Below are 19,292 nucleotides of genomic sequence, written 5' to 3'. Positions count from 1 at the left end.
CCCTATGATTCAATCACCTCCCACTAGGGCTCACCTCCAACATTGGGAATTACAATTCAACATGAGATTTGAGGCTGGGTGTGGTGTCTCACACCTGTAATCCCAGCACTTCCTGGGAGGCCAAGGCAGGCAGATCATGAGGTTAGGAGATCGAGACCATCCTGGCTAACACTGTGAAACCCCATCTCTACTAAAAAATACAAAAAAATTAGCTGGGCATGGTGGCGGGCACCTGTCGTCCCAGCTACTCTGGAGGCTGAGGCAGGAGAATGGCGTGAACCTGGGAGGCAGAGCTTGCAGTGAGCTGAGATCCTGCCACTGCACTCCAGCCTGCGTGACAGGGTGAGACTCCATCTCAAAAAAAAAAAAAAAGAAATAATTGTTCAGAAGAGCTGGAATTAATTTCTATAAATTCTGTGATGAATCCCTTTATAAAACAATAATTTTATAGTTCCATAAATCATCCACTAATTTGAAGTTTTTGAATATCAGATTTTCTTTCCAAATATAGACTGCATCAGCACACTATGGGGTCATAACAGACTGAAGGACAGGTTGGCAAACTTTTTCTGTAAGGGATTAGATGGTAAATATTTTTGGCTTTGTGAGTCATATGGTCTCTGTTGCGTATTCTTTTTTGTTTTAAAGCAACCTTTTAAAAATGTAAAAACTTGTAGCTCTCAGGCCATAAAGAGTAAATGACAGGATAGATTTGGCCCTCTGGCCACAGTATGCTGACCCCTGGACTAAAGGATGAATGCACAACAATGCATACGTACTTTTTAAATAAAAAGCTAACATAATATTGGAATTATAGGTGAATCTTCGATCATTAGAGTACTAGAACCAGTTTGTATCTATTTTCAACAGGAAGCCGACTAAATGGAAAAAGTCTAAAAGAGCAATACTTTAAAAAAAAAAGTTTATGTGTTTTTAATGGGAAATTGACCCCATGCAATTATGTCAAAGAGTTGTTATTTTTAACCTAGAAAAGTAAAAGCTAAGGGGAATTTTTTGTTTGTTTGTTTGGAAAATGAAGAGTCTTTTAATATTTCTTTTAAAATCTTAGGTTTTTGATATTATGAGGGGAGTGTTGCTGTTATATACAAGAAGCTATTCAGTTGTTCATACCACAAATTTGGGAGCCATCCTTGTCTCCTTCCACCCACTGCCCCATCACCAAATGTGGTTAATGCTGGTAGTGTTTCAAGCAGATCCCTGTTCCTGGCTGCTGTATACACCCGACCCTACCCCCAGCTGCTGTGAGTGTTTAGCTGTGAAGGACGCACAGGTGTCCTTTATGGTGAAATTTATTCCTCTATTTTCATCAGGCCAAGGATAGACTATCTGATTCCACATCTTACCTGGCATTTCCTCCCTGTCTATCCTGCTTCTCTCACTTTCTCACAAGTTTATCGCTCAATAAAGCATCAGCACCCAAATCCCTATCTCAGGCTCTGCTTGTAGGGGACCTGATGTAAGACACCAAGTCCTAATGATTCCACCTTCTAAATATATTTGGCTATACACCTACTATGTACCCACAAAAATTAAAATTGAAAAGTAAACATATAAATTATATATGTGCATATATATGTATGTGTGTGTGTGTGTATATATATATATACACACACACACACATATATATATTTGGCTTTTTGACCAGTGCATCTGCTTGGACAAAGGGTATTGAAGTAATCTTATAACTTTATTCTACTCTATGAATAAACTTCTAAATTTAGTATATGATGTCAATACTGTTTATGAATATAAGGAAATAGTTTCAGTGAAGTGATGCCCCAATGATCTGATAAACAAGAACTCCCATAAGGATAAACAAAGAACTTAGAAGAGGTTTAGTTTTCAACTGATATTACTATATAGAATTATTACTAGTATTACTAGTACTAGTGAGTGGAAACCACTGTATATCCAATATTATCAATTTTGCTAATTGTTACTGATTATGTTTTAAAATTACACTAATAACTAATAGCCTACAAATAATCTTCTAAGACCTTTCCACTTTATTATACTATAATACGTTCATTGATGCTTAATAGGATGTGAATATTTGCTGACTCCAAAGAATACCTTTATTAGAATATGCATATGTGTTCAATTTATCTTTTCAATTACATCTACATTAAAACCTTCAAAATTAAGTTTGCAAAAACAGGCTATGTGCAAGCTGCGGAGCCTCTATGACTTGTGACCTTCTGCTCTATTGCATTCTGGTTAATGATTCACAATAACCTTCAAGAATAAGCACCGAGTAAATCAAGGGGTTCTGCATGGCTCTCCAGGAATGTTGCACACAATGCCCAGCAATCTAAAGCGCGACCTAGTGCAAGATGGGAGCTGGGAGCATGAAGAACACAAATCCACAGCAATGGCCAAGGAGATGGTGTTTCCCAATGGAAACCTCACAGCTTTCCTCAACTCCCTCTAAAATGGTTCTCTCTTCACTTTTCTTATTTTGGAAGTAGGAAATTAGCTGCTGTTGCTTCTTCTTCTTTTTTTTTTTTAAATTCTCTTTCGAGATGGGGGTCTCACTTTGCTCAGTGTTGCCCAGGCTGAGTGCAGTGGCACAAGCTCAGCTCACTGCAGCCTTGACCTTCTTGGGCTCAGGTGATCCTCCCACCTCAGCTGCCCTTGTCCCCCCAGCTCCCCGCTACCCCACCAGTAGCTGGGACTACAGTTGCATACATTTCCTCTCCCCCAGTAACTGGGACTACAGTAGTGCACCACCACACCTGGCTAACTTTTTGTATTTTTTTTATGGAGATGGGGTTTTATCATGTTGCTAAGGCTGGTCTTGAACTCCTGAGTTCAAGCAATCTGTCCACCTCAGCCTCCCAAAGTGCTGGGATTATAGGTGAAAGACACCGTACCCAGCTGCTTCTTGTACTTTCCCAGTAAAACACATTTTGTTTCAAGTTATTCTTAATCATTTTCATTGGTAACTATTGTAAAAAATAAAGTAGACCATTCTTTGGTTTCATAATCACTGAACTGTTTAGTGTTTGGTTACCCATTTTTAGTAACTAGATTATCCAGCAACAGAGACTAAAATGCTCTTTTTCCCTTCTTTACTTCTTGGAGAACAGGGTCAAAACAGAAACCTCTGAGTATCTTGTTATTTAAATAGGGGCAAGTCCAGATTATTCCAATACTTGAAATGAGTCTATTACCTAGGAATTCCTTTTGACTCTCATAAAATGACTTTGGTGAGTTACAGCCACATTCTTCATCCTGAGCATTGGTATAATTGCCCAAACGTTGCTCCCATGCTTGGTAGCCCAGGTAGGAGCTGGACACAGTGAAGGAGGGTGGCAGGGGTTGGCATGAGCTGGCACATGCGGCCAAAGGGCAATATCTGGGCCTAGGCAGTTAGGCCAAGTCATTATCATGTTGGTACCACCTCCATAATTTTGCCATATTATACTCCATCTCTACTTCTTCTTATATAATTCTTTTCTTTGAATCAACTCATTTTTAAATTAAATTTATTCAAAAGGGAAACTTTACATGAGTACTATCAATGAAATATAAATATCACTTGCTAACGTAGAAGAGTTACGTTACACAGTAAACACATATACTGTGTTTCATCAATTTTGAGACACACTTTAAAAAATAATTTTGATATCTCTGAAATTGGGGTGGAACTTACAATCAATGGCATCTAGCAATTATAATTGGCAACATTTCTCTTGTTCTTAGTGGCATATAAAATAATGTGCTTTACACATAAATGGCATATTAGATTTGATGAGACAAACTATAAAAATTATGTTATTAAACTTTTAAAAACAAAAGGTAAAAATAGTAAACAAAAAATGGAACAAATAAAATGGACATAAAATGTATGGCTGAAGATGTTTCTTATTAGAAGGATGAAACTTTATGAACAAAATAGTTGGATATTCTACTTGATAGTTTCAGACAAAGTTGAGGATCCACTTTAATGAGAGAAATCTGTCCATTTTTATATTAACCTACATTAAAAATCTGAACTCGCATGGGGATGTGGTTGGAAAGCTCAAAAGATATTTGACTATTTTATGTGTTATAATTAAGTATACACATATATATTCTGCAACTTCAGGGAGTGACATTTCAACATATCACTGAATAAAACACACAGATGCCTGTGGAATTCAGTGTATGGGAGTCTTGCCCTGTTAGTGGTCCTGGCTGTCTATGCTTCTCATGGCCATGAGTACTGAACCCGTGGTCATGCCCATGAAAAGCATAGACAGCCAGGATCACTAATAGGGCTTAGAACATCTGTGAATATACTTGGGCACATCGTCCCTGCTTTATGAAGTTAGGGTAAGGTTGATTACCTTGGCCCTACCTATATTTGTCTCATCCTAAACAACATTCTGCATGAAATCACAGGTCTTATGTGCTAAGTGTTCGCCCAAATATAAATGAATGTAAATACAAGTCTGCCAAAAGACATTTATCTGAGTATCACTTAAAAATTACCCTCTCCTACACTCTGGGAAACATTTGTCTAGATAAATCATTAAATGGGAAGGACTCACAGAGACAAGGAAGATTGGGTTATGTAGCTGGAGCCAGATGCATCAGGTGGGTTAAGGAGAGGAGTTTAGAGGAAAAGACTGGAGGAGCTTCTCAGATCCAAGACTGTTGGCCCAGACTTCTAGAGAAGTCCCTTGGTAGGGAGGTGCTACTTTAAGGAGATGACATAATATTAATTTATCCATTTCTCTGTTCATGCAGTTACTGTTTCATCCAAATATCTACTATGTGCCAGGTACTGGGTTGGATATCTGGGGAGAGAGAGCTGAAAGAGGTCAAAGAGTTCATGGCCCATAAAGGAAACAAAAAGTACTCACAGTTAACAGTTGGGTTTCAAAGTATTAGGGTGGGCATAGTAAAAGAGTGCTATGGAAAAGGTATTGGAGAGGTGTTTAACTCGATGTGGACAGCTCAAAGAAGCCTTCCCAAAGGAATCATACTTGAATTGGGTCTTGAGGTATAATCAAAAGTTGCTGAAGTTCCCCAAAGGCTGAAAGACAGAAGGATATTCCAATTTGGGGGAACAGTATGGTCAAAAGCTTGGAGATGTAAGAAACCATGGTCCATCTCCCGCAAGTGAAGGCAGTTTGGTATAGAATAGCTGGAAAGAGAGTGAATATTGCAGGATATAGGGAAAGAGGCTGGAAATGGTAGGAAAAGCAAGAGTGGATGTGAAGAATATTAAACTTTACTTTCAACCTGAAATTGATAAAGACATCTGAAGGATTTTACGACAGAAATCGCTGGATTATATGTGTTTTGTGTGTTGACTGATGTTGAAAAAAACTAAATTTTTATATCAAAACATAACCTAAAGGCCTTAGCCAGAGTGCCAGACAGTCAGCAGTATAGATCTGCACCATTTATAAAATGATTTAGAGTCTAATCAAGGAGTAGTGGTGACTGGAAGGGAGTGAGAGTGCAGATCATTAGTGTTGTGGATATAAAGCACTAGATAAACCACACATCAGGACAATGTACTCTCCCACATGAGAACTAGAGTTTTAAAAGAAAGGAAGAGAAGAAGCAAGTGCTAAACTTCTCAATGAATGAAAAGAAATGGCTGGACCACTGATAAATGACAAGACAATGATAGGATGAGGTAGAGAAGGATGGAGGAATTCCCCTTCTGTAAATCTTAAGGGAAGAATTCATGGGGCCAATTTTATATCTATAATTCTATATTTTTTGCTTTTCTAAAAATAATTTTTCATTATGGAAACAGTCCAAGCATTTACATAATTGTATAGTACAATGAACCCCATGTTCCTATAACCTCACTCTAGAGACTATCACCCCATGGCAATCTTATTTCACCTATTTGCTCATTGTAATTACCCCCACAGCCCAAGTCCCAGATATCATACCATTTTAAGACAGTGGTCTTTATTCTTCTCAGCCCAAACCTGTATCAGAATCATAGGATATGATAAACCTTGCACTGTGACTAATTAGACAAACACCAAAAATTAACAAATATAGAGGCAAAATCTACTCTCTAATAAAGAGAAATAAAAACTAAGACATTAACATGACTGTGAGTCATTTGGAGAAGAGGATAAAATAGGATAATTTCTAAATAATAGTAATCTACTAAACAAGGTCACTAGGAAAATCCTACAACATGAATTAAACTAATAAGGTTAGATACATGAGCCGGGAATTAAAGGAAATTCAATTTTAAAATGTGTAAACTAAAGCATCAATGACATAAGCTATGAAATAAACTATTAGACTGCAGTGAAAAACCTGAAAGCAGAAAGAGACTTGGGCTGAGGGTGGAATGGGAAAGCAAATGAAGTGCAAGTTAGAATATGGCCTAACACATTTAAAAGAGATTCCAATTACTTCCTCCATTTGGTGATTATTACTAGGCATCTGCCATAGTAGGACACTGTCTGGGCTCTGGAATTTTTAGTAAACCATCTCTCCCGCTTAAAGAAGAGGCAACACTCTACCTGGGAGGAGGCAGGGGCATTTACCTGATTCTGCCTGAGTCTTATCCAGATTCTTTATTAAACACCTGGCTCCTTGAGAAATGGAGGCAACTGGAAGAGGTTCAAAGAAGTGGAACAGAAGATAATTAGAGGAAGATATTGATTTTAGCAGAAAGATCAAAGGAACCAAATGCAGGGAACTTGGCTAAGCAAGAGCTCAGGAAAAATGAGCTATTTGAGGCATGTAAACAGTGAAGTAAATAAGAAATATGGAGCTGGTGCACAGAGAATAATGAACAGGCCTGTTATAGACATACACATAGGGAAAGGCAGGCTGAGGGCAGGACAAGCTGCTCACCTGGCACAGGATTGCACAGCAGTCCCACTGAACACTTTCTTCTTCTTCTTCTTTTTTTTTTTGAGACGGATTCTCGCTCTGTCGCCCAGGCTGGAGTGCAGTGGCGCAATCTCGGCTCACTGCAAGCTCCGCCTCCTGGGTTCACACCATTCTCCTGCCTCAGCCTCCCGAGTAGCTGGGACTACAGACGCCTGCCACCACGCCCAGCTAATTTTTTTGTATATTTTTTTTTTAGTAGAGGTGAGGTTTCACCGTGTTAGCCAGGATGGTCTCGATCTCCTGACCTCGTGATCCACCCGCCTCGGCCTCCCAAAGTGCTGGGATTACAGGCGTGAGCCAGCACGCCTGGCCCCATTGAACACTTTCTGATGTTCAACAGGCTTCTGTCCAATGGCTACCATGAACACCAAGCTATTAGAACGCCAGCTTCCAGAGAGGTAGGGATCATTTTTAACCTTTCAACTTTGGACAGGAAAATGTGCTAAATCAGTACTGCTTTGGCAGGCAAGATAGGCAGGGGAAAAGTATTTCTCTGAAATGTAATTTATAGATAAGTTCTAGTGCTCCTCACTCCTACAGAATTTTTTCTATTCAGCAAAATTTTTACCAGTGAAGGCAGAGAGAGAGAGAGAAAGAGAGAGATTGATTCTGTCTGTACTGGTTTTAATGGGTTATATTTTAAATTTTTGCCTAAGGTCTTATTGACCTCATTTTGGCAACATTTTAAAGTTTTTTGATCAGTTTCTTTCAGACACTGGGTCTTTATGTTTTATGGAGAGTTAAAATTTATCTTTTTATTTTTAAATATACATACAAAGCAAAATATAAAAACATGTAGGTGTAGTTTAAAGAATAATGTTTAAATGAATGCCTGCATTTCTCACCTCTCCACTTTAAGTCAGAATATTTTGTTTGGTACCTTTGAGGCCTTCTGAGTGTTTCACCTTGATGACATTTCCTTTTCTACCTCTTCCCTCTTAGTACTATCCTAAAATTCGCCTTAATTCCTTGCTTTTCCTTATAGTTTTACTATACGGTACAGTATATATACTGTTTAAAAATTTGGGGGGGTGCTTCTTCTTTTGAGACTGTGAGTTAGGGGTTCATCTATGTTCATTTAACTATTTTTTAAATTAAACTTTTAATTTTGATATTACTGTGCATTCATATGCAGTTTTAAGAAATAATATAGAGAAAAATCCCTTGTGCCCTTTACCCATTTTCCTACCAATGGTAACATCTTGCAAAACCACAGTAGAGTATCAAACCAGGGCACTGACATCGACACCGTCAAGATATAAGACGTTCTCTTCACAGCAAGGACCCATTATGTTGCCGTTCATGGTCACACCAGTTCTCTTCTGCCCCCATTCTCTAAGTACTAATCCGTTCTCCAGCTCTTTACAACTTGATTCAAACTAATGAGTTTAAGTATATGAGCAGGAAATAAAAGGAAATTCAATTTTAAAATGTGTAAACTCAAGTAACCATTAATCTGTTCTCTAACTCTGTAATTTTGCCATTTCAAGCATATTATATAAATGGAATCATACAGTATGTAACATTTTGGGATTATTTTCTTCACTGATTGTCATTCTCTGGAGATTCATCCAGGTTGTTGTTAAGTATCAATAGCTCATTCCTCTTTGTTGCTGACTAGTATTCCATGGTATGGATGTACCAGAGTTTGTTGTACTGTTCACCCACTCGAGAACATGGGTGTTGTTTCCAGATTTTGGCAGGCTCTTTATTTTTTAAAACATAGAGATATTCTTAATGTGTATGGATATTTTTAATGTCTTAATGTTCTGTTTCTAATCCAGATTCAGAAAAACCAACTAAAATGACAAACACTAGAGCAACTACCCTTTAGGGAAAGATTAAGAATCCATTCAGCCTAGGAGAGATGAAGGCTCAGAAGAAATTGATTGAAGCCTAAAGGCAGGAGAATATTAGCTTGTTCTTCATCTCTTACAGTTACAGCAGTTAGAAAGAAGATAGTCAGTTTTAGGAGGAATGCACTTGAATTCACTAGTCCTCTAAAGAGTGTATCCAAGGCCGGGCGTGGTGGCTCATACCCGTAATCCCAGCACTTTGGGAGGCCGAGGTGTGTGGATCACCTGAGGTCAGGAGTTTGAGACCAGGCTGGCCAACATGGCAAAACCCCATCTCTACTAAAAATACAAAAAAAAAAAAAAAAATTAGCTAGGCGTGGTGGCGGGCGCCTGTAATCCCAGCTACTTGGAAGGCTGAGGCAGGAAAATTGCTTGAACCTGGGAGGTGGAGGTTGCAGTGAGCTGAGATCGGACCATTGCACTCCAGCCTGGGTGATGGAGCGAGACTCTGTCTCAAAAAAAAAAAAAAAAAAAAAAGAAAGAAAAAAGAAAAAAAAGAGTGTATCCAAAATGAATCAGAATAAGGTTTATTATTGCCATTAACCCCATACTTACACCGTGGTCTCATGGTTGTCCCTTCCCTCACTACCAGGACAGCATGAAGAAGAGTCCAAAGGACTTGCTTCTGTATACAGTGGGCAGAAAAAATAAAAATAAGTGAGTTCCTAACACTTGCTACTTGAGTTGCAAACAGAGCTCAGAAGAATGGATGGACGAGCCTTATATGGCACATCACAATGATGAAGTTAGAGGCATTTGTTATTCCTTGCTTCATGGGCAATATTTTGAAGAAATCCCCAGGGGATACCATTGGAGATTCCACACTTTTGGGGGCAGTGTCTTCTTGTCCCAGTCCTGCGATAACTCCCAGTGGCAGCATTTGCTCCGCCCTAGCACAGGAAGAAGCGCAGTCAACTGCATTTCTTTTTTTTTGAGGCGGAGTCTCACTCTGTTGCCAAGCTGGAGTGCAGTGGCACAATCTCGGCTCACTGCAACCTCTGTCTCCTGGGTTCACACTCTTCTCCTGCCTCAGCCTCCCGAGTAGCTGGGACTACAGGCGCCCGCCACCACACCCGGCTAATTTTTTGTATTTTTAGATGGGGTTTCACCATGTTGGCCAAGCTGGTCTTGAACTCCTGATCTCAAGTGATCCGCCCACCTCAGCCTCTCCAAGAGCTGGGATTAAGGTGTGAGCCACTGTGACCGGCCTCCTTTTTCTTTTTGACTCTTTTTCTGAGGCTGGAATCCCTCATGCACAGTGCTCCCTGATTAGTCTAAGACTGATCAAATATTTGGCCACTACCCAAAAGTTCTGACACTGCACCCTATCTCAGTCCCCTCAAATCCATACTCCTGGAACCAGACCTTGTTTGGGGTTGCCACCTCTGCTGCCCTCTGGGTTTCCACCCTTGTTCTCAGCACCACACCAGCAAGACTTTGCCATTTTTGGTAACTTGGCTGGACAGGCCAGAAGTTTGATCCCATATGGCCTTTTCTATGTTCTTTAGCAATTCTAATGAGGCCTTGATGGTTACATATTTTAAATAAATTAAAGGATCAAAGCTTATGAAGAAAAGGTGAAGGCAGCTTTAAACTTTTTGATTTGTTGTTTTCTTTATTCTGGGAAGAGCTTAAATAGGCATGCAGTTTGAGAGTAAGGAATCTAGAAATGCCTACTCAGCAATTTTATACTAGCTCTTTATAAATATAAGACATTTCATAAAAGCTAGGTAAAACTCTAGTATTTCTAAAATTCCATGAAACTGGTGCATCTCAGTGGAGACACAGGGTATTAGAAACTGTGATGTCTGAAAATTACTGCTATAATATCTGAAATCCCTCTTTCCTCTCTCTCCTTTTTTTAATTTTAAGGAGTCCAGAATCTTATGGGCAGAATATATGGTTTTAAGCAAAGCTTGCTCTTGAGCTTTGAATTAGCTTGGGCTCATTCTTCTCTATTTTTATATTCACATTATCCATTCATTCAACAATAAACATTTATTGAACATCTAATGAGTGTCTGGTACTCTCCAGACACTGGAAATTCAAAGAAAAAGCCATGATACCAATACCTCTCTTCAGGGAGCTTAAGAGCTAGTGGAGGGAGAGGGATATTCAAAGAAAAAAGGAAATACAGCGTTGGGAAAGGGGAGTTGGGTGAGGTGGATGACTTGGTTTGGTCTGCAAGAGGCTTTAGGGGAGTGTTGAAGAGCTTGAGCCAACTTATAAATCCACTCAGAGCACATCAGGGTCTGAAAAAACTTGATTCAGCTCCTTATTTCTGAAGCCCAGGAAGGTGACCTAGTTCAAATGTGCATACCTAATTAATAGCTAAGATAGGATATCTTAATGCAAAGCATTTGGTCTTTTTTTTTTTTTTTTTTTTGAATATACAATTCTGGTTTCCTTCCTTTTTTGGCTACACAATGAAGTGGCCTGTCTCTCTTAGGGGCATACCTGTGGCCCAGAGATGAAGGCAGAGATTCCTCTTTATAGTAAAATAAGACCACTTGCTTTTTTAATTCTTGGAATCTTGACTTATGTAGCTTGTGTGATGGATTTAAATTAAAGAAGATTTCATTGGATTTTTTGGGGGCAGGGGGCTGACTCTATCTCCTTTCTGTCTCTCTTCTCCAGTTTCATCCAGAAACTGGAAGACAGGCTGTGGGTTGGCAAGCACCTGCTTTCCTCAGCTTAGTTGGAAGCTGTGGTGTGTTGTTCCACCTGCCCAGCATCCATTCCCCAGTGTTCCTGAGGTGACTCCCCGACTATCCTCTCAGGACACAACAACCTTTTGGGGAAGACCTCATCCTGATTGCAGAGGCACCTACCACTCAGTGGAACCATTCACCAGTGTGGGGATGGCCTGCAGCCAGCTCCTCCCCACTCTTTTGTTGCCACCCACTTCAGCTCAGCCTGGGGACAGGATGCTCCTCCCCTCAAATGAGAATTGAGTTGTTCTCCAAGTGAACTGACAAGTTTCCACATTGCTGCTTTGTGAATCTCTGCATTTGCAGAGACACACTGAGGTCAGTCTGGGGGCCACTTGCTGTGGAGGTGCAGAAAGAAGAGTTGGCTATGAAGAGAGACGAGACGACAACAGTAAGAATTTTCTGAAGTCTTGGAAGCTGAGTTGCCTTTGTGAAGGAGGAGCCAATGCACCTGGAAACTATTTGTGAGGCTTTAATGCCTAAGTAAAATTTGTACTGAAATGCCTGAATCTCTGCAAGAGATTTTGATGTTCAATGTTACTCTTTCAACAGAATAAATGTAGACTTGGTCGCAGTTGTTCATGTAATTAGGCACCGGTTTACTAAAATGATTTATGTAGGCTAATTCATATTGACCCTCAGAGAAAAAAAATCACATATTCTTATTCAAGAAGCACAAGTAATTTTGTCTCTTTTTACAAACCCAAATCAAATAGATTACCTTTCTGAGCAATGAACAACTTGAAATGCAGATAGATATGCAAGGTTAAAGAGCAAGAGGATAAGGACTTGCATTTGAAAGAGCAAGGTCTTCTGTAATTTGGTGCCACAAAATTCTCTTAAATGAATGTAGAGGAAACCAGAGGATTCTGAAACTGAAAAAAATCTCTCAAGGAAAAAGAAAAAGATAGCATAGAGGTTTCATGGGAAACAGCATTTTATATGTTATTTAGCGGCCTTCTTCTTGAAGGAAAAACACTTCTCAAAACCTTCACCAATACTCCTCTTGTCTAGGCCACTGTCATCTCTGTTGTGGACACTGAAAAAGCTTCCTATTGAATGTTCCTCTTTCACCTTTGTCCCTTACAATTTACTCTCCACTCAGTAGCCAAAGTGATCTTTGAAAGATTGTCTTTTAAAGCTTGCAACTCTCCAATAGCTTCCCACTGTACTTAGGATAAAAATCAAACTTCTTAGCCTGGCTTTAAAGGCTCTTTAGGATTTCTCAATACAGACATTTTTTCCAGGACAATATGAGCAAGACAAATCTTGTGTGAGTCTATCAAGAGCAGTGCAAGATGTTTATCATCCCCGGTCCCTGTCCACTAGAAGCCAATGGTGTCCTGCCCTCAACTCTAGCATTGTATATGCAAATTGCCACCTGCCCATCTTCAAACATCTTCTAGGCAGAAATAGAGAGGTTGCAGCACCCCCAGCTGAAACCCCTACTAGCCTACTCAATCTGGCTCCTATGGACTTTGAACCTCAGGATCTTTGCATTGCCTATTTTCTCTGCCTAGAATGCTCCATTCCCAGACTGACCCATGTTTGGCTTCTTTTCCATATTTGATCTTACCTCCTCAGTCAGGCCTTCCCTGACCACCTAAAAAAGAGCAAAACACACGCACACTTGTGCACACAAATACACACAGTTTCTCTCTCTCACTGAACACGCTTTATCACTATATACAATTTCCTTGTTTACTCATTTATTGTCCCTCTCTCTCCTCTCTGGAATGTAAGTTCCATGAGAACAATATATTTTGTTTGTTGTTATACCCCCATTGCCTGGGGATACATTTTTGTAAATATTTGTTGATCAAATAAAATAGATGCCATTAAGTTATATGTCATTTAATCACATTTATAATAAACGTTAGGATGCAGCAGAAAAACATTATTTAATTCATTGTTCATATAAAGCACTAAGACGCTAAAAATAACAAGTCCCACAGTGAATATTAACATGGAGAGAGGAACTAAACTAGAAATGTCATTACCTTCTTACTAAGTCATGCTGGATTATTTCAATATAAGGCAATCCATTAGATAGGTCACATTGAAAGACATAATATGCAAAGACTATAATTAACATAACTCTTTTGTCCCAGCCACTTTAGAGCAACATGCTTATGTTGGTTACTACTATCTATATACCAGTTGCATTTCTTTATTTTTTTTTTATAATTTAAAGAAAAAATTTATTGAAGATCTGAAAAACAATTTCTAAAAGATTGACTTTTCCAGAAAAATAGCTACAAAATGCATTGTGTCGATCATGTTAAAACATGCATTAGACACAAATACAAAAACCATAAATATTTCATTTCACTTTATAGTTTATTACACCTTCTCAAATATAGGCTCAAAAACTTAACTTTACCTTTCAGAGAAAGGAAGAGACAAGGAAGTAAATTTATTGTTTCCTCTGGAACAAACTTAAATACATGTCTTTCAACTGATTCTAGGTCCTAACAAAATTGATCAATGAACAAGGCAAAGCATCATGTGGGGACAGCAAATACAACACATACCCATTGCCGCTCTCCACTCCCGCACCCGTGCAGTGTAGCTTAGCAGTTCTAGAGCTCTCTCTCACCGAGCACCCATCCCACCTGGGACTCCTCAATCCAGTGCTCCAGGCAGCTGCTGCCAATGAATTGGAGTTGACAGACAAGTTAAAAATCTATTTGCCAGCCCTGGAATCATGGAAAGAGTAAACACTTTTCACATAAATCTGAGTTTGATATCTTTTCTTTATCACTTGTGAGATCTTGGTTACTTAACCTCTTTCTGTTTAATAATACCAAATTTGTAGTTGAAATAACATATGTCTTTAGCACAGTGCCTGTTACAATTAGAATTCAATAATAGTAGCACATAACTGTGGTGAGATGGCTATACTTCACCTCCAAAAATGGAAGAGGTGTTATATAGAAAGGCAAGAGTAAGTGCAAGTTACTGGGAACACTAGAGTGAGATTTATTGTTGGACTAGAGGACCAGTTCCTGAAGTGTAGCCCCAGACCACCTGTAAACTTGTTAGAAATTGCAAGTGTTCAGGCCCCAGTCGAGACCTACAGATCAGAGACTCTGGGGATAGAGACTGGCAATCTGTGTTTTAACAAACCTTCCAGGTAATTCTGATGTATGCTTTCTAGTTTGGGAGCCACTGCATCAGAGGGGCAAGCAGGAGTGGATAATAGAAGTGATAAAGTCAGGGGAGAAGGATGTCTACTCACCTGATGATTAATCAGGCCGAAAACAAGGAAGTGCTGCCCCTCACAGAGGCTATGACCATATCAGCACTCCCCACTTTAGTGGAAATTTCCCATAGACAGGATATCAATTTGCCATAAACACAAAGGACAGACCCAGAGCACACTAAAAGAATGTGGGCTTTGGCCGGGCGTGGGGGCTCACGCCTGTAATCCCAGCACTTTGGGAGGCCGAGGCGGGCGGATCATGAGGTCAGGAGATAGAGACCATCCTGGCTAACACGGTGAAACCCCGTCTCTACTAAAAATACAAAAAATTAGCCGGGCATGGTGGCGGGCGCCTGTAGTCCCAGCTACTCAGGAGACCGAGGCAGGAGAATGGCGTGAACCCGGGAGGCGGAGCTTGCAGTGAGCTGAGATCGCGCCACTGCACTTCAGCCTGGGCGACAGAGCGAGACTCCGTCTCAAAAAATTAAAAAAAAAAAAAAAAAAGAATATGGGCTTGTATTACAAGGGTAGGTGTGGGGAGAACGTCCCCAGTGCAGCCCCGGTGCAGGCATGCAATAGACTGAACTTCAGTCTCTCTCCCTTGGAAGGGTAGGTAGCCATGGTTCCTGATTGTTTCAAGTGCAGCTTTGAATGAAGGCAAGAAGCTGGTGTAGACTTGTTCAAGCTTCCCCAGCTTGGTGGTTTCATGAATGAATTACATCTGAAAAGCTTAAGGAGAATAGTTGGGGAGCTGGGGAAGAAGGGAGTCAAAGATGTATCAAGAGATTCAACTGCACTAGGATCTCTCATTTCCATCTGTTTAATGCTTTCCCCCATTCTAACTCCTTCTGCCAGTGTACCAGACACAGAAACACTTGCCGTGGGGTAAAAAGTTAAAAAATATTTTTAAGGAACACAGCCAATCCAAAACTCTTTGAGAACCAGCAGCTTTTAAGCCACATCTGCATTTGTAGGCTGTTTCCACAGTTAACCCCTGTAGCAGGTCTGTGGTTGCCTCAGCATCGACTTCTTTTTGATTCCACCTAATTAGAAGCATAACTTACATTTTTATTAAACATTGAATTTACACATCCTTAGAAACATATCCGTACTTGCAGATTGTTCTAAAGTGTGTAGACAAGATCTGGGGCCATTACCTTATTATTAAGGTACAAGACTTTGTTAGAGACTATTGGGCATTCAGATCCAACATAATTACTGAGCACCTGTCCTGGCACATTTCATGCTTTCCCTGAACCACGTGCATAAGTATTATTATCATTCTCATTATGCAGGCCATAGATCCAGGCTCAGACACATGTAGGAACTAGCCCAGAGTTTCAAAGCTACTTTAAGTGGACAAGTGTGGACTCTCAACACGTCTCCTGACAGAGGCTGTGTTAATCCATGACTAGAAGATAGGCTATGTGTGTGACCTGCTCTTCGTTTAGTTAAAAATGGCATACTTGATTCCCAGCTTATGTATATGCTGGGATGTGAACTTCCAGTGGAATATTTCTGTTGCTGAAATTTGTCACCACCTTTCTAAACTGGTGACAGAATTTTTTTGGGTCATACACAGACTCATTGCAAGTAAGGCAAACCTACTCTTAAAGTGACCTAAACAATGAAAGTGCTGAAAGTAAGGATAATCATGTTCTTAAAGACAGCTGTGTGAATGGGTTAGGAGTTTTATAGAAAAGTAGCAATTGGGGCCAGGTGTGGTGGCTCACGTCTGTAATCCCAGCACTTTGGGAGGCTGAGGCGGGCAGATCACCTGAGGTCAGGAGTTCAAGACCAGCCTGGCCAACATGGTAAAATCCCCATCTCTACAAAAATACAAAAATTAGCCAGGCATGATTACGGGTGCCTGTAATCCCAGCTATTTGGGAGGCTGAGGCAGGAGAATCACTTGAACCCGGGAGGCAGAGGTTGCAGTGAGCTGAGATAACACCACTGCACTCCAGCCTGGGCTACAGAGCAAGACTCCATCTCAAAAAAAAAAAAAAAAAAAAAAAAAAGTAGCAATTGGTTATTTTTGAAATACTTGTAAGAGGTGCCTTATAAGAACCAAAAAAGTTCCTTTAAAAATGCTTTTTAAGCTTATTATTGGAATAGACCACCTTTATAGAGATTCTAAGATAACATTATCGTTCTTTAAGAATATGGAGTAATTTTATATTAAAAGAAAACAATCAACAATTCTTCACGTCTCTGAACACAAAATAAGTGGAAGTGGGTTTGCTTTAAGAAGAGCTTTCAAACAGTGAGACTGGTTGATGATTAGGAATGGGTTTCCCAGTGAGTTGGGCATCCTTCTGTGAAGGGAATGGACACAGGGGATGAACTAACTGTAGTTCTAAAGCTGAGCTACACAGCTGGTTTCCGTTTTCAAAACTTATTTCCTTTGCCAAGGAACAGTGTAATTTCCCAGGCAATAGAAAAGAAAAAAAAAAAAAAACAAACAAGAAAAGAAATGAGAAATAGCATTTATGGAGCCTATGCCGAGTTCTGGGGTCTTCCGATCCTAATTAACTTCATTCTTTTTACAAATAAGAAAGCTAAAGTTTAGACTGGCTGAGTAATTTGCCTATGGTTATGGAAATAAATGAAGAAACTAGAAATTTAACTCAGATCTGCTCAATTCTAGGTTGGAAACTGAGGCACAGATAAAGTAAGCGGCTTGTGTGAAGTTATAAGATCCATATGTGACTGAGGGCGGGGAAAGTCATTGAATGAAATGTTTGGGAAGACACATCTTTTTTTTCCGTTGGAAATATCTTGACTTATCTTATAAAAGATAACAGTATGGGCTGGGCACTGTGGCTCACACCTGTAATCCCAGCACTTTGGGAGGCCGAGGCGGGCAGATCATGAGGACAGGAGTTCGAGACCAGCCTGACCAACATGGTAAAACCCTGTCTCTACTAAAAATACAAAAATTTGCTGGGCATGGCGGCATGTGTCTGTAATCCCAGCTACTCAGCAGGCTGAGGCAGGAGAATCGCTTGAACCTGGGAGGCGGAGGTTGAAGTGAGCTGAGATTGCGCCATTGCACTCCAGTCTGGGCAACAGAGCAAGACTCCCTCTCACACACACACAAAAAAAAGTAAACAAGAATAATAATAACAATATGGTACTTTTAGAGATTTTTCAGCTGTAAGGATAGAATTTTGTTTTTCTTTGTGGCATCTATATTTGAAAGCAATGTATTTGACACTGCTTTCTGGATTTGCTTGGTACAAAATGAAGCAAAACTATACCCATGCACTCTGCTGTCTTCCACATTGTGAATGCATAAGTTAACTTTTTGCTTGGGACACCAATGTTTCTGAATGAGAAAGGTCCAAAGTAAAGCCCTTTGTGATTTTAGAGTCAAGAACAGATCTTTCTTTTCAGTAACCAATAATCACCACTTTGCCCATCCATCAGAAGTCGGAGGAGAAGAGAGGAACCCTTATACTAACAAATCCCTCTTGATAAAACAAAATCTTTTTTCATGAACATTCTGTCTTTAGAAAGCACTAACAAGTGGATAGAGCACTTGTTAGTTAATAATAAGAAGAATTCTTCAGTGACTACTCAGATGAATGAATATTTTTAAAAGGCATGGAGTATGTAAGGAATTTTAATCCAGCCTTCTTGTTCACTCCCCCACACAACTGTAGAGAAACCACTGCCTCTGAATGATGAATGGATCTAGACTCAACTAGGAGGAAAGAGGACCCCAAGCCCTGTAATTTAGCATCTCTTTTTTTAAATTCCTGGGTGGACTCTTTTTTGGCTGTAGGCTCAGTTAAACGGCTTTGGATATTACGTAAAATGACCATCAAGTGTTTCTCCTTCTATACTACACCCATCTCTTTTCAAGCTCTCAATAAAATCCCAACCCCAGCTGTATATACATCTCAATCTTAGAGAGAAAGACACTTCTGCTAGGAAATCTTTAGCTATTAAAAAGTTTTATTAGTTAATTTCAAATTAATATTGTACCAGGCTCCAGACCATGGAGGAAAAAAATTCAAGAAGCTGAATTAGTAAATGACGGAGCAGTAATTAGCTTAAATGAGATTTCTTCCAGCCCTTTGCTGGAAGAAGGATGACACAGAAAATCTGAGATGTTTCTGTGGATGACACAGAAAATCTGAGCTTAGAAAATCTCTCTTCTCTGCATGTGGTACTATGAGGATGCCAGAGATGCATTTCCACAATCATAGTCTTGTTTATTTATTTAGTCTCCTACTGCAGTGCTTCACACATGCACCCCCACCTCCTGCTCTGTGGCAGCCAAACCCTAATGGCTAAAAAGCCAGGCTGCAAAAAGGGTTAAGGCTGCAGCCTTCCAGGCCTATAGACATTCCAAACATTCATGTACTTTCTCCTCTGCAGTCTAGTCCTGTAACTCCAGCTCCTGCAAAGCCTTCAGCACTTGCAGAAGCAGTATTTCCTACCAGCTATGTTTGGTTTTAACTTGCGGTTCACCAGGTTATATAGCTCAAGAGTCTAAACTTATCCCTCCACGGTCTTATCTAGAATTTGTCCCTCTTCCCCAGCTGAATTTGTTTCCCCTGCCCTGCCCTGGAAATGCCTCAGGGCCTTCTGTAACCTTGCTGCCTTCTCCCCACAGGAAGT

General features: G+C 40.0%; 1 protein-coding gene and 1 long non-coding RNA gene across 3 annotated transcripts in view; one reads left to right on the top strand and one right to left on the bottom strand.

The window, feature by feature from the left end:
- The window catches only part of SCHIP1 (schwannomin interacting protein 1), a 611,891-nt gene that overhangs the window by 144,606 nt on the left and 447,993 nt on the right, over positions 1 to 19,292 (bottom strand). The gene's annotated exons all lie outside the window — the stretch shown is intronic.
- LOC117979807 (uncharacterized) overlaps positions 1 to 19,292 on the top strand; it is a 39,045-nt gene that overhangs the window by 11,314 nt on the left and 8,439 nt on the right. The gene's annotated exons all lie outside the window — the stretch shown is intronic.

The sequence above is a fragment of the Pan paniscus genome, chromosome 2 (assembly GCF_029289425.2).
Source record: "Pan paniscus chromosome 2, NHGRI_mPanPan1-v2.0_pri, whole genome shotgun sequence".
Lineage (NCBI taxonomy): Eukaryota > Metazoa > Chordata > Mammalia > Primates > Hominidae > Pan > Pan paniscus.
This window is presented reverse-complemented; position numbering and strand designations above follow the sequence as displayed.